Source organism: Wolffia australiana, chromosome 2, assembly GCF_029677425.1.
Source record: "Wolffia australiana isolate 7733 chromosome 2, ASM2967742v1".
Taxonomy (NCBI): Eukaryota; Viridiplantae; Streptophyta; class Magnoliopsida; order Alismatales; family Araceae; genus Wolffia; species Wolffia australiana.
In genome coordinates this window covers 13,244,993-13,257,095 of record NC_135836.1, presented here as the reverse complement: position 1 = coordinate 13,257,095, position 12,103 = coordinate 13,244,993, and positions in this window count along the sequence as shown.

Below are 12,103 nucleotides of genomic sequence, written 5' to 3'. Positions count from 1 at the left end.
TACATTACCTTTTGTAGTACACTTTCAACTTGACTCCACCGCGCTCGAGCTATGTAGGTGAGAGAGGAAAGATTTGAGGGAAAACTACAAACACAAGTGAGTGTCTTACCAGTACAAACAAGTCTGTCCATTACGTGCGAGCCCTGTGGGTTGATTCTCCTCGGGCTATAGACATCATCGTTGATAAGCCAAAAAATGTATGTAAAATATGTCGTTGTTTGGGCTTTTAGACTTGTGCAATAAAATTTATAATTTCCCTTAATCACCAAATATGAATATAGAGCAAGTAAGGTTTCGAACCATAGGGAGGCAACAAATGAGAATTTTTATCCAATTTGAATAAATTAATTCAAGAATGAATTAATTTTGCAATCTATAAATCTTAATTATCCTTAATAAGTTCTTTAATTAATCAAAATAACGTAAAACTTAATTTTGATTTTAATATTTGGGTCAGAAAATTCAAGATAAGAATATTATAATTTTAAGCTCAGATTAATTCAGATTATTAATTTCCCAATTATTATAAATTTTAAAAAAAATTTATGAATTAAAATTGGGAATTAAATAATCAAGAAAGAAATTTTTATATTGGAGTTATAGATAGATGAATTTTCGATTCAAATTTTATTTTTAGGTTTTTTATATATTAAATTAAATTCCTATTTAATAAAAGTTGAAATCTAGAGACTGAAACTAAACAAATCAACCTAGAGAGAGAAAGTGAAGAAATTGGGGAAAAGATGAAATTCAACCCTAAATCAAAAATCTAATGAAGCAGTAATGTTTTAAATTAATGTAGAATTAAGGAGCAAAAACCAGATCTTGAATCGGAATCAAAACGAAGTGATAATCTCCTTCAAAACAAACTTCTAGGGCATGTACATTTCGCCAATGCCTTGGCGTTTTAGAATCGTTCAAGAAGATGATTGAAATACAAATCAGAAACTTACAAATTTGAGTTCAGAAGCAAGATCTGTCGACTTCAAGAATCCCTCCTGTGTCCTTCCTGGCCAATTACTTGGGGGAGATGATCCAAAAGTGATTTTCGCCCTTTTCCAAACCTCCATTTAAAGATCCAACCATCTGGATTATGGAGGGGGAAAAGAGGAACCTACCCTCAAAATTTCAACCAAATCGGACATGTAGATCTCAAGATATCAAGGTTTTAGTGAGAAAACATCGGAGCCGTTGGATTTATTTATCTCTCCTCCAATAAGCTTGGAAATGGCGCGTTTTGATTGGCTAGCATGATTATTTCTCGTTTTTTGCGTTCTCAGATCACGCCCTGACACGTTGTTGTGTGCGTCCTCGGCCCGCAATCATTGGCAAGTGATTTCGTCATTTGAATGGCTAGGAATGCTCCATGTCACCCTGAAATAATAAAAAACAAAAGAAAAGGACAAAAGGTCTTTTTTAAAAAGCAAAATATTTTTTTATTCTCTTAGCCGCAATCTTTGACCATTCTTCTCTCTCTCTTCTCTCTTTTATTTTAAATCATAAGCCGCTATTCTTCTCTCTCCTCTCTCTTTAAATATTTTAAATCATAGCCACTGATGTTGACTATTCTTCTCTCTCTCTTCTCTCTTTTATATATTTTAAATCATAGCTGTTTATGTTGACTATTCTTCTCTCTCTCTTCTCTCTATTTATTATATAATAATAACCACTCATTCTCTCTCTCTCTTTATTCTTATTTAAATAAATATATCCATTTATTCGCCCAAATTTTTGGCAAATGACGTGGATACTCCTTAGTAAATATTTAAATATATTACAAATGCCAAATAAATAATATATGTGTTATTTAAATATGTAAAAATCATTTCTTGGCTATATAATGGTCAAAAAAGTATATAAAAATATGCAAAAATTCCATAAAAATCATGGAAACACTTACCAACCTTTAGCCAAGTATTGAAAGCCCTGTAAAAAATATTTCTTCACTGAAATGAAGTTAAATTCCAAAAAAAATGATAAAAAATCAGAATTAATAATAAAATAAAAGGTTAAATGATCTATCTTTATTTTAATATGATAACATGCAAATATAGTCATTAAAACACATAAATATAATGTAAAACTCATTAATTAATCATGTTAATTTCCAAGCTATCAATCGTCCCTTTGATAATGATTCGAAAGGCCAACGTCGCCGATACTAGCGACCCCTCTGGAGCATAGAGCTCGGCATCTCCCTCGACTCAGAGCTTACATGTACGATACGTAGGACATATACTCGTTATGGTTTATCTTCCTGAGGGACTAAAATGGCCGTAGGTACTGAGCCATTGTCGTTGGTACCGAGCGGATGACGTTCGTGATGACGTCCGTAATTAAATTGGTATCAAAGCATCGTCTCGATACCCGTTCGGACGATTATAGCATCATCGTGGGGCATCAAATTGGTATCAAAGCCAGTCTGTGACACCGCACAGTTAATATTCTGTATCACATCATTTCCAAAGAATCTATCTAGGTACCTTGAGGGACTAAAATGGTCATCCAAACACGATCGAGCAAGAAGGCTCAAGACACAAGTTCAACCTCCCCACGATGAACCAAACCATCACCCGACGGGAGAGGCCATCGTATGGCATTCTTGAACCAACATCGTGCGATGCCCGTAGGCGGCCCATCACAGCCACCTACAGAGCCTGCATGGACAGACACACCGATGCGGGTGCCGCCGGACCGCCCATCCACATGGGCAGATCCATGTCCCCTGTGGACACCGACAGTCCCCACATAGCTCTCTGCGGTCACTAGGTGTTTTGTCACCTAGTGAGAATGAGGATAGGGCAACAACAAGCCATCGCCCACATGGGAAAGCTCCCATTGATGAGGCCACACCCTACACCACTACCGCACACGGCCGAGAAGGAGGATGCGGCCCAGGAAGACCACACCCATAGCGCCAACCCTAGGAGGACCCATACGAGGAGCAAAGGGCGTCGTGTGCGTGGAGCAGATGCTTACACGCCCAGTATCTCCAATACGCGCTGCTGCATTGGAGCATATGGCTTAAGGTCGAGCCAGCGAGCCACTCCAGGTCTCTCAACACCCAGAACCTTTGAGGAGCTTCGAGATCGATGCCCGGCCTGACACCCCACACGCGACCCACAAGACCTTCATGCCTATGATAGACGATACCTACGGGATGACTTTGACTGTAGGTACAAGTCTGACTTGCCTGTCTACTGAGATGAACATGTTTGGGAAGATGACCAAAGATACGAGGCTGACTTCCTGGCCCGCCGAGATGACTACGTCAGGCACGACGATCATTGTTCCGCAGCCGACCTATCAGCCTGTCGATGTGAACACCTCTAACACCATGACCGAGGACACAAGGCCTGCCCATTGGCCTGCCTAGACAACTATGTTGGCGTGACGACTGTGGTTACCGACCCGTCGATGCGAACATGTTTGGCGCCACGGTCAAGGATACGAGGCGGACCGACTGACCTGCTAAGACAAACATGTCCAGCACTATGATCACGAGTACGACGCTGACCTACCAGCCCAGCGTGACAACGACGTCCAGCTCCTCAATCGTATACACGATGAACCACCGGCCTGATATGGGGACTACATCTGGCCTCATCATCGGTAGTATGAGGAACCTCACGAGGTTCCCTAGTACCGGCCCTACGCGATGACTGATATCCACACACCACATGACGGTCATCCCTGACACTCGGATGACCACGATCGCAGCCCAGCCCTACCTCGAAGATTCGCTGACCCCCATCAAGAGGATTACCTAGTGCCTGAACAATGCCTAGATGACAATGAACGCCGACGAGGGGAGCACCATGTTCGAATCCATCAGCACGTGCGTGCCGACATCGCCGTCTTCAAGTGGTCAAGGAAACCCAAGGAGTTCATCGGCTGGGTGTTGAACATTAACTTTTACTTCTGGTGGTACCATATGGATGATGACTTGTGCATCAAATATGTGGAGATGAGACTTGGCACACAGGCCAATATCTTTTGGAAAAATGAATGTGTCGCCGTTGAGCGGCGAGGATGACCCAGCACATCATTGGGTGAAATGGCGCAAAAGTTGAGGAGCAAGTGCGTGCCTCACCAAATGTCGTGATTCCTCTCGCAGCTCGACCTTTGGCAAGGTCGGCTTACCGTGCTAGAGTACATGGAGGCATTCGAGGAATGCCAAATGCAGTGTTGATTCGTGGAGGACCTGCAAATCATCAGCTGTCTATTTGCCCAAGGGCTACCGCGGACCCTGCGTAGCAAGGTTCTTAACTACAACCCCGCAGAGGTCGATGAGGCCTACAACTTGCATATGGAGCATCCAAGCGAGGAGGCTACTACGCATGCCACTCACACAGTGCCTCGAGTCATGCAAATTCAAACCACAATACACGTGGCTGTTTTCGCTTCCCAGAACATGGGGGGGCAAGGAAGCGCCCCCGCTACCTTAATGGGTTCTACCCCACTTGCTCATGCCGTCACAAATGACACTTCAGCCTGCAACACCATTAATGTCGGACATTGTCTAGGACGTCGTCCGGTTGGCACCGAGTATGATGGCTTGGTACTGATAATTGATGGTGGTATCAAATGTCAACGGTGTCATCGTCTGACGGATAAACCCTAACGGGTCGCACGTAACAGGTCTCTAATAGAGGACCATCTTGGAGACGTCACAGTGGGACATCATCAGCCACACTGAGCAGATCGCGCCGACGTTCGCCACCCGGGGTTTAAGTACCCCACGTAAGTATTTCCATTTCACTTACGTTTGTTTTCTATTTTGTTGTATTTCTGAATTTCATGGATTGGGCCAATGTTGGGCCCCGTCCTTCGTCTTTCATTTTATTTTCATTTGTATTTCAAATTTGTAAGGAGAGGCTGAACCACGTCTCGCGACGGTTCGCCCTCTCCCCACGTTCACTTGGCACCCATCCTCACTATATAAGGGGATGGCATGCCCAAGGAACTCTTTGGAGTCATTTTGTTGAAGAAAATCACAACTTTTGTCTCCCCTACCATAGGACGTAGCGTAGGAGACTTGGCTAGTCTCAGCCACGTTGAGATCACTCCGTGGCGTAGAGCCCTCGTTCCCACGTTGAGATCACTCTTTGGGAATGTGCGTAATCGCTCCGTTGAGATCACTCCGGATGAAAGATTTCAAGATCCAAGAAGTCATCACTCCCGGGAGCCTAAGAGGTCTTCGTCGAGATCACTCCGAGGTCGTCTGAATGTTGCCGGTCCGTCATCGACGTCGCCTTCCTCGGGATCACCGAGGTTCTCATTCAAGGCTGCCCAAGGTACCCTGGAGCTCCATCTTCTATAAGGGTTCTTGGGTTTTTACTGCCCAAGAACCCCATTCTTGGTATTGCTCCTCCATCTCCACACCTCCGCCATCCGTTCCCCCCCCCCTCTTTTCCATCATTCTTGCCCTGCTTCCCAGTTTCCCTCCACCCCCCTCCATCCTTCTTACCTTGCTGCCCACCCTCCTTCCTTCCCATCGTTCTTTGCTCCTCCGTCCACGCCAGCGTCCACCTTCTTGAACCCAAGAATCCACCTTGCCAGAATTCCTCCACGCCCTGCTGCCTATCTTTCCTCCTTTTCTTTGACCTTGCTCAGCCGCCCACGCCCTCCTCCTCCTGTTCTCCACCACCGCCGCCCTGGACTATCCCGCCATCTCGCCCGCATCTCACCACCATCCCTTGCCACCCTCGCCCACGTGCAGGTCTCTGCCGCGCGCGCCCCGGTCCCAGCCTCCCGCGAGCGCTCACGTGGTCATCTGCCGATTCCGACCACCGCACGCGCCCACAACGCGTTCCGGCGGCCCATCCGCCACACGCTTGCCGCGAGCGTCCACTCAGAGAGTCTGCCCGGTCTCTCGCCCTGAGCGCTCCCCGCATCCCGCCATGCCCGCGCGCGCCGCGCGCCGTCGATCCATCGGCCAGCGCGGGCAGCGCGCCAGCCTGCAGCACGCCTGTGCGCGACCACCTCCCTGCGCGCGTCGTTTGCTTCCCTGCCTACGAGTGCTGCATGCTCCTGGAACGCCCAACAAGAGAGCACGCCACCGTCCACGGCATCAGTCCTCTTCAAAGCTGCTTCCTCCTCGGCTCGACTGATGACTCTAAAATATGTCTTCAAATAATCAAGTTCTCAAGTTTAAATTCATTACAATTATCTTGTGAATTCATGCTAAGTTCATGCATATATATTGTTTTATGAAATCACTAACCCCACTTGATTCTTTGAATCAAGTGGAATATATTTAACGTTTTATGGCTAGTGAACATTCAGAAACAGGTTAAGAAGATCAAGGAAGAGAGGAGGATCAACAGAAGTGGGCAAAAATTCGAAGTGGCAAAAATTACGAAAATGCCCCTGGGCATGACTTAAGAGAAAACCTATAAATACTCTCTTGAGAGAGGAGTTTAGGTGTTCAGAATTTTCTCTAAGGAAACTAGGGCTTGGAGAAGAGGATTTCTGCACCCTCCAGGAGCTGATGAGCTTTTGGAGTTGGAGAGGAAGAACAGACTGAAGATAGCTTGGATTGAAGAACCACGCCTCGCCGCAAGGCCGTGCCCCCCGACGTGGGGAAATCGCAAGCTTCAGCCCTGTAATCCCTCTCTTCTCAGACAATTTTGGTTGGGTTGGAAGAGTCACAAGATCTTCCAATGTTTCCCAACTGAGGATTGTTTCGTTTAGATTTGATTTCAGTTTAAACTTTGTTCCTTTGTTGTTCAAATCGTCTTCCCAAATCTTCCAAAAGAACAGAACTCCTCCGCATCTCCACCACGCCGTGTGCAGCAAAGCCGCGCCAGCCGCCGTGCGCCAGCGTGCACGCGGCGCAGCACGCAGCGCACTGCGCGCGGCACACAGCTGCGCGGCGCCGCACGCGCGCAACGCCGCGCTGCGCGCGCCGCGTGGCGCGCAGCGCGGCAGCGTGCAGCGCGCGCCGCTGCAGCGGCAGCAGCCGCGCAGCGCGTGCACAGCACGCTGCGCACGCACAGCCGCACGCGACGCAACGCGCGAGCACGCAGCGCGCAGCACGCAGCCGCAGCGCGCAGCACGCTGTTGCGTGCAGGCATTCCGTGCATAGGCAGCCGCCGCGCGCTGCATAGTCAGCGCAGGAGGCCGCCAAGCACGCAACACCTTGCGCGCAGGTTGTCCCTGCACGCAAGGTGTTCGATCCTTTGCCCCAAAGGGCAAAGGATCTGTCTACAGAGAAATTCTCTGTAGACGGCTTGATTAAGTTGCACTTTAACGTACTGAAAAGGAATTTCCTGCTGTTTTCTTTTGCTCCCTGTGGATCGACCCTCACTCGCCCTAACTTGTGAGGTTTATAAATTCGTTGAATAAGCTTAATCCTCACACATGTTACTGATAAATAACCAGTAAAAAACACAGTAAAATTGAGCTTATCAACTGGCGCTGCTGGGAGCACGGTATTACAGTAGAAAATTCTATTTTCTGAATCTACAGTTATCTCTCTAAACCTACAGTCATTTTGGTAAATCTACAGTCATTTTTGTGAATCTACTGTCATTTCTCTAAATCTACAGTCATTTTTGTTGATTTTTCTAGAGCTGCAGGACTTGACAATCCTCAGCTCATTGTTATTCTAACTGTTTGTTGTAGATTTATGGTAGTAACACGCTCAAGAGCTGGTGAAAAGTCTGCAGAAAAAGACATTAGAGACGCCACTCCGGATTCTCTGATGACAGAACCAGAAATTCAGCAGAGAAATATGGCTGAAGAGATGCACCAGCAGAATGAGAGGAGGAGGACTATGCTGGATAGGTCCACACCGTCGGGAAGCTTGCGTCAAACCGATGTAAATCTGAACATCGGTGACGGTATTTCCTTTCGATATGACAATGCATTAATTCATTCCTTACCTGAATTTAATGGACTGCCTGCTCAAAACCCATTAGAATTCCTTGATGATTTTCACCTTAGGTGTTCATCTCAAAACGTTCCAGGGATATCTACAGAAATTTTAAAATGAAATATTTTCCTCTAACCTTAAAAGATAAAGCATTTTCCTGGTACCGCAATTTAGGAATCACTTTTAATTCATGGGAAGAGATGCAGGGAAAATTTCTGCAGAAATTTTACCTCTCTCCAAAACTAACTTTTATAGAAGGAAATTCACAACTTCCATCCTCATGATGGTGAGGCGTTTAGTGAATCATGGGAGAGGTTCAATGATCTGTTGAGGAAGTGCCCTCACCATGGAATTGAACAATGTCAACTAGCTCAGATATTTTATGAGTCTCTCTCTGATTTTATGAAAAACAAGGTAAACCTCGCCACGGGTGGAACGTTTTATACTGCATATGAGGATGAAGTCTTTGATATTTTGGAGAGAGTTGCAGAAACTGATTTGCAGGAGATTGGAGCCAATCAGAATGGGAGGAATGTGCAGCCCAAGAGAGCAGGAGTTCTGCAGGTCAACGCCAAGGAGGGAGAGCTACAAGCGGGCCTAAGGGAGACCAACCAGAAATTGGAGGAGCTCACCTCTACCTTGAAGAATGTCTTCCTAGGTAACTCTCCCATCATTAAAGCTAAGATCTGCTCTCTCTATTTTAGCAGGGAACATGAAGATGGAGCTTGCCAAGCCATGGAAGAAGAGGTGAAGGCTTTCAACCAGCCGCAACAACCGTGGGCGGGTCAAAAGCGGTCAAATTTCCAAAACGGAGAGGCCTTCCACCAAGGAAACAAGCCGGCAGCTCAACCCCCGTTCCAGCAGAGACAACAATTCCAGCACAGGCCTCCACAACAGTATCAGGTTTCATCGCAAACTCAACCTGATTTCTCCACATTAACTCCCGTCATTTCAGATATGATCGAAAAGCAAAATCAAAAGTTGCGGGCGGAAATGGAGATGAGGATGCAAGTGATGATGGAGTTTCAAACGAAGCAAATGCTGGATGCTCAAGAGCAGATGAGGAAGATGCTAGAAAGCCTCAGACCTGTCCAATCTGAACACCAAGGTATACCGTTAGATTCTCCTTGCACATCTTATAAACTTCCCACGAAACCGTCCATCAATCCATGCAACTTGCATCATGTGCAGCATTCCATTCATGATGAGACGAATAGAGATGATCCTGAGGTTCTAGCCATCTCAAAATTGAGAAATGGGAAAGAACTTCAGGATCCCTATCGGACTTCTATAGAGAATTCTAAGAAGGAACCGAACCACAAGAGGGAGAAGGAGAGGACCCCTACGTGGAGGAGCCTCTACCTTCTACGAGTGGGCAGCATGTTCCCTACCCTTCCGCTTTAAATAGAAAAAAACCGATATTTGATTATGAAAACCGACTGCTAGAGAATTTTAGAAAAGCCACCATGACTGTTACTGTCGAAGATATGCTTAGGTGTGCACCTTCCCTAAAGAAGTACCTTAAGGACTCTTGCACCATTAAAGCCTAGGAAGTGGTTAAATTATCTGAAAATGCCTCTAGCATTCTTAATGCCATCCCTATCAAAATGAGAGACCCCGGAGCCCCTTTCATTACATGCGAAATAGGAGGAAACACCTTCTCTAAAGTTTTATTAGATACGGGAGCAAGCATAAGTATCATTCCGACCGCATTATATGAGGAGAGTGGGTTTGGAGAGTTGGAGGAAATTCATATGGACCTACTCTTAGCTGACGGCACTGTTAGGCAACCCGAGGGAAGGTTAACCGATGTCATGATCACTGTAGAGAATTGTGAAATCCCTGTAGACTTTATAGTGACAGATGTAAAGATATCGGAGACATTAGTTTAGCTCCTATCATCTTAGGTAGACCATTCTTGGTTACGGCAAAAACGATTATGGATTGGGAGAAGGGGACGGTTGAGTTTAAAATTGGAAAGGAGAGAGTTCAACTGGATATATCGAAAATGATGAAATGTCCTGTAGGAAGCAATGAGGAGTTAAAATTGTGTGCAGAAGATGAAGGAGAGGATGTGGTTAAAGAATACTTGTCACAAGTAGAGGGTAGAGAGCTAGAGGAGGAGATCATAGACCCCCTTCGGTAGAGGTAGGGCCAGAATTGAAACCTTTGCCTCATCCTCAAAGATGCATATCTAGATGAGCAGAAAATCCTACCGGTAATCATATCTTCATCACTATCCTCTGAACAGGAAAAGGACTTGCTAGAGGTACTTAGGGAGCATAGAAATGCCATAGGTTGGACCTTTGATGATATTAGAGGAATTCCATCTTTGATCTGTGAACATAGGATATTTTTAGAAGAGGAAGCAAAACCTTGTAGAGAGCATCAAAGGAGACTCAACCCTTACATGAGAGAAGTTCTTGAGAAAGAAGTGATTAAGTGGTTGAATGCAGGAATAATTTATGCTATATCCGACAGTAGATGGGTGAGTCCTGTACACATGGTACCAAAGAAATCTGGAATTACCGTAGAAGTGAACGAAAAGGGGAAGAGGTGCAGAAAAGATTGACCACAGGGTGGAGGGTGTGCATTGATTACAGGAAATTAAATAAGGCGACAAAGAAGGATCACTACCCACTACCCTTCATAGATCAAATACTAGAAAAACTGTCAGGGCAGCAATATTTTTGTTTTCTTGATGGTTATTCAGGATACAACCAAGTAAACATCCATCCTGATGATCAAGAGAAGACAACATTTACGAGTCCCGTAGGGACATATGCCTTCAGGCGTATGCCCTTCGGGTTATGCAATGCCCCCGCCACATTTCAGCGATGTATGAATGCCCTATTTTCTGATTTAGTAGGCGAATGTTTAGAAATATTTATGGATGATTTTTCAGTATTTGGATCTACCTTTGAGAACTGCCTCCTAAGCCTCACCAAAGTATTGAAGAGGTGCATTGAGTCCAACCTTGTCCTAAGTTGGGAAAAATCTCATTTCATGGTGCAGGAGGGAGTAGTGCTGGGACACACGGTCAGCAACCGTGGATTGGAAGTGGACAAGGCCAAAATCGAAATCATCCAGGGCCTTCCACCTCCAACCAACCTAAAAACCCTTAGGGGTTTCCTCGGCCACGTGGGTTTCTATAGACGTTTTATCCTTGATTTTGCTAAAATTTCTAAACCTCTTACAAACCTTTTATCGTCTAAAAATAATGATTTTGAACTAACACTAGAGGCTAAAGATGCATTTTATAAATTGAAAGAAGCTTTGGTTAATGCGCCTATCCTGCAAGGGCCTGATTGGACCCTTCCTTTTGAACTAATGTGCGACGCTTCTGATTTTGCAGTAGGTGCAGTGTTAGGCCAAAGAATTGATAAGAAACCCGTGGTGATCTACTACGCCAGCAGGACCTTAGTGGACGCACAACTGAATTACACCACCACCGAAAAGGAGCTGCTGGCCATTATTTTCGCTTTAGAAAAGTTTAGGTCTTATTTACTATGTAGTAAAATAACTGTTTATTCTGATCATGCAGCTATTAGATACTTGTTAACGAAGAAAGAGGCTAAACCGAGATTGATTAGATGGGTGCTTTTATTACAGGAATTTGATTTGGAAATTAAAGACAAGAAAGGGTGTGAAAATGTAGTAGCCGACCATCTCTCACGAATCATAGGCGCCCACCTGAACAAATTAATGATGCATTTCCTGATGAATTTGTCCTAACTGCACAAGGAACATTCGTTCCTTGGTATGCACATATTGTCAACTTTTTAGTTTCAGGACAAATTCCTACAGGTTGGACTTCCCACGAGAGAAAAAAGCTACTCAAGGATGCGCGATTTTATTTTTGGGAAGATCCGGAGCTGTTTCACCAAGGACAAGATCAAATTCTCCGACGATGCGTCCCCGAGAGCGAGCAACGAAGCATCCTAGAATTCTGCCACAAAACCAGGAGGGGTCACTACTCGGCCAAGGTAACAGCTCATAAGATTGTTGAATCGGGTTTCTTTTGGCCTACATTATTTCATGACGCAGAAATTTTATAACAGTTGTTTAGCATGCCAAGCATCCATCAATATCAATAGGAAAGATAGAATGCCCCTACAACCCATCTTAGAAGTGGAAATATTTGATTTATGGGGAATTGATTTTATGGGTCCATTTCCTAGTTCTAACGGTTATGAATACATCTTGATGGCTGTTGACTACGTC